Below are 4817 nucleotides of genomic sequence, written 5' to 3'. Positions count from 1 at the left end.
AAATCCCTAGTATATTATTAACTTCTTTACAATAATAAAGTTTAACATCCGAAAGAATATATAAATAGCAGAAACCAAAAATGTAAAACAACCTCGTAATATTAGGGGATAAAAGCTGTTTATATATAATTTAGAATGATGATCGATGTATTAATGATCATATCAAATCCTTTATATAGAGCCATAGAGAGGGAATTACAACAAAACTCAATACAAATTAAAACTATATATGGATATGATATACAATCAATAGAATCATAAAACAATTCTAACATATCTTCAAATAAGTTCTCTTGTTAATATTTCCACCTAGTTTGAGTAGTGGTTGGACGAACATTCAAATTAAAATGGATGGATGCTAATTCAGCGGTATTGGAACAACACAAAGAGGTTTGGCTTTGGATAAGGTGATTCCAAATTTCTCGGTCATGTGCAAAGCCCCGTGCTGAATATACGTGTCTAGACTCCAATCAAAATTGTTAAGTAAGGAGCCCAACATCACTGGGATCATACGAATCGCAAGTGGCAAACCAGGGCATATTCTTCGTCCGGCTCCAAATGGGATTAGATTGAAATCCTGACCTCGAACATCAACCCCTGACATCATAAATTTTTGTGGCTTGAACTCTAGTGGGTCATCCCATATAATTGGATCTCGTCCTATGGCCCATGCATTTACAAGCACCTGAGTGCCCTTTGGAATGATGTATCCATTGAGTTGTACTTGTTTATCACTTCTTCTAGGAAGGAGGAAAGGGACTGGCGGGTGGAGTCTTAAGGTTTCTTTCACAATGCACGATAAGTAGGGTAGTCTCAAGACATCGTCCTCTTTTACAATTTTGCCTTTACCAATTACCTTTTCAAGCTCCTCTTTAGCTCTAATCATGATATGTGGGTTGCATAGTACTTCTGTCATTGTCCATTCTAATGTACTTGAGGTCATAGCAGTTCAAGTACCAAATAAATCCTAGACCATCATACAAAATTATATGTCACTTAACTATGAAACAAGGAAAATTTCAAGAAGTTGATTTAGCTGTAAGAAAATATATATATTGATTATCTGATATAAACTTAACATCAATACCACTGAAAACAGAATGAAATTGTTGCTCACCAAAACCAAGCTCTTTATGTGTTTGTGATTGATCTCGTTTGCGTTACTTTGATTGATTTTCAAACACACATCCAATACGTCGCCTTGCTCAAATCTTCCCATTTGTTTCCTCCCTTCGATTAAGTCTTCAAATACCTTAAGAACCTTTCCTATATGACGAGTCATTCTTCTCCTTATTCCTTGTGGATCAATCTTCTTCAACAGCGGAAAAAAGTCAACAAGATTTGGCTTTGCACACTCCACCATAGAGTTTCCAATTGCCTCCTTCAAATCTGTAGCTGAATCCTTATACGGGTCAATTAGATCCTTAGATAAAATAGTGCTGGATAAAATATTTAGTGATGTTCTGAATGCAGCACGATTTATATCAACATACTCGTTTGATAGGCTAGCTTTCTTGCAGTATGCTACTAGCTCTTCAACTTTTTGGCCCCTCAAATACTGCCTAGCTTCAAGGGAGTTATGGGAAAGATATTGGAATTAAGGATCATCGGTTTCCAATGATCGGTAGCCTTTTTGGGCCTGGAGGTAAGTTCTTGGATTTGACGGCCCTAAAAATCGAGAAGATGGCTTGGATAAGTATGCAAGATAACAATAGACTTACAATAATCATGAATTCCATAGATTGAAGAGTTGTTCTCGAAATTGTGTATGTTGTGCAGAGAAGATTGTTTTATTTATACTTTGATTCTAAGAAAGTGAAAGCACACCTAACTGTGTGATTTATAATATTTAACATGTTTTATTATTCTTATCCGACGGCAAATAATTTAAAATTATTTTTTAATATCTAGAATATGTTGCCAGGCACTAAATCGATCACTAATGTACCGAAAATACAAAAAGTTTTGATATATTATATTAAAAGAAAAAAAAAGAAAAGGAAGCACATACTTATTTTTCAAAACAAGTTGCCAATTAAACTGTAGTAATAATGCCATGTCGTTAATTTTGTCTTAGCACATAAAAGTTTTTTTAAAAAATAATTAATTATACGTTATATAATTTATCCAACTAACAGAAACTTCTTTTTACCAGTAGAGCTTCAAATTAGAAGCTGAAAATAATGGTAATAATGATAGGTTTTATTTATAATATACATTTTCATCTAGGTGTCAAGCGGTTAGAATAATACTCTATTTTTATTGGACCAGCTTTTCCATTGTATCTATTGTATCGGCCTTGTGCTTCCATGATAAAAACCTCATCTCTTTCCACCGTCTTCCTCCGGTACCTCTCACGACGACTGACATGCAGCTCTTTCACCATCTCCTCACTGTCGCCAGCTGTTGCTGTCTGTGGCGGTGGCGGTGGTCTGGTCGGGTGCATATACTTTGGTTTGCGCCTTGGTTAACCCTCGGGTGGTGGTGGTACTGTAGTCGGATCCCATGTTCATCATTTTGTAACAGCTTTCGCCGAAGAATCTTACAACAATTTCATTATTTAAGTATGTTAAGCAGTGGCGGACCCAGGATTTTTTGACAACGGGGTCCCGTTATTTTCGGCGTTCAAATTTTTGGGTCGGTCGTTGTTTGGGTCGGGTCAGGTCAGGTCGGGTCGAGTGGAGAAACATAATAGAAAACAATATCATTATAATAAAACCCACACAATAGGATGTCATTCAAAACGATAAGAGAAAACATTACAATCATGATATGAACAAGTTACATGCTTCCATCTGCAAAATCAAAGCTTTGCCATTACGAAATAGAAAGTAAATAAATACAGGCTCCAAATATTCCTTTTGCTACTAATTTAACATGACTAAACCCATTTTAGATATTTACCGCGTTTCTCACAAAATTCCTCATACTCGTAAATAGCTAGACCATCTAAGTTATGCTTAATTAACTTATTATGTTACAACTCTATTCAACAAGAGTCTAGTGGTCAAAGCCAGTTTCGACCTGAACAAAATTAAAATTTTGAAAAAAGAATCGTTTTGACCCGAGCCAAATTGAAACACTCTTAAATGAACCGTTTTTGCACGATCTAAACCGTGCTACTCTCCTCAAACCCTAACTCCATAGCATGGCTCTTCTCTAAATCTATAATATATATATATATATATAACAATACCCCATCTTCAAACCCTTTCCCCATTCTTTTCAATGATTCTTGAATAACTAACCTTAAAATTAAGTTTTTGACATAACAAAGTCGTAATCTAACAATAATATACAACATACAGTTACTAATCTAAGTAAATAATTGCATAAAATCAATCAATTGGATATCTTTATTTTATGGAGTAAGTGTTTAAAATTACCTGAAAGTTGTGGCAAAATCAGAAAGCAATGAAGACAGAGGAGCGCCAAAGGGATGGATGGTGGCTGAGAAGGGCCGCGGCGGCAGGTGGTGGGTTGGTGGCGGTCTTGCGGAGGCTTGAGCAGTGTTGAGGAGTTGAGGTTGAGCAACAACGTTCAGATCTGTTCTGGTTCTGGTTGATGTTATAAACTTAAAAAACCCTAATTATTATATTGACTATTTGACTAAAAAAGAAAATAGCAAAAACATAGAAAAAACGGATTGTGGATGAGACTCGAACTTGGGACATTCCACACCCAAAACAAGGATCTTTCCCAGCAGAGAAGATCTGTAACATTGTTATGGGGTCCAAGTGATAATTTATATGGGGTCCTTCAAAAATTTTCTATATCGCTTCTAAATAAATTTTAAAAAACATTGGTGTCCCGGGACCCCGACGGCTACTATGTAGGTCCGCCCCTTATGTTAAGCATGTTCTCCTGGGCTTCTAATTTGAAGCTCCGGATTTGGTGCTATTGAAAGAAAAGATTCATTTTAGTGTTCGTAGATATGATGCTCCGGATTCTGTCGTTGCAATCTATGTTGCTTCCATTTAGCCGACCTGAACCTTGTTGGGTTTATGAAGGCTTAATTGGGCCTAGGTTAGAAGACATCTTTTGTGGCAGACTAATTAAATTAAGAGTTGTGGCAGGCCTGGCCCGTTTATTTAATTAAAGCCCATTATTGTTTTCTCTGGGAAACAAGTTGTTAACCCTAATCTTGTTATTATAAATAGTATCTTGTACTTGTAATTCCTCATCACGAGTGAGGCAGAGACAATAATAAAAGTATCCTGGTTGCAACCCGTGGACGTAGGTCAGGCGACCGAACCACGTAAATCTCGTGTGTCATCTTCGTTTATTGTTTTTCTCTTGCAGATTATTTGTGTTTGTGTGTGTTTTGCAATACCCGAATCCCTAACAAGTGGTATCAAGAGCCGAGGTTACGGTTACACACGGGCAAAACACGACGCGAGGGAAGCGGTTTGGTTCGAATAGGGGTTTGCTATTTGGCAGCCGGCCATTAATTTACCATATTATTCTATCGGAGTTTGTTAGTCTTCACAACCTAGAATTCAGCAACCCCATGGCTTTGTTACAAAAGAAGGTATTGAAATAAAATTTCCATTCTTTGTCTTTTGTGAGTAATACACAACACCGTCCAAGTGAAATCAAAAAGGAGTCAACAAATTCTTTTTAATGCGTTGACTAATCATTCCAAGAAAAACAAAATCAATTGGATTTTTTTATTTTGAGCATCGACCAGCAGGAGCAGTAAGCAATTGTATTGCTTTGTTTTTTAACCATCTCTTGATCATAAAGAAACCTCGGAACAGGTTTGCGTTTCTTGTTTGTTTCAGTTTCTGATTATTGATTAGGTTTGGCGTTGGTTC

General features: G+C 36.5%; 1 pseudogene; it reads right to left on the bottom strand.

The window, feature by feature from the left end:
- Window positions 1–209: 209 nt before the first annotated feature.
- On the bottom strand, window positions 210–2446 carry LOC143585753 (7-ethoxycoumarin O-deethylase pseudogene; annotated as a pseudogene).
- Between the last annotated feature and the right edge of the window lie 2371 nt (window positions 2447–4817).

This window comes from Bidens hawaiensis, unplaced genomic scaffold (genome assembly GCF_021521415.1).
Source record: "Bidens hawaiensis isolate Kalapana, Puna unplaced genomic scaffold, B.hawaiensis_p1.1 tig00034163_1, whole genome shotgun sequence".
NCBI lineage: Eukaryota > Viridiplantae > Streptophyta > Magnoliopsida > Asterales > Asteraceae > Bidens > Bidens hawaiensis.
Note: the sequence above shows the minus strand (reverse complement) of the source record. Positions and strands in the feature narration are given on the sequence as shown.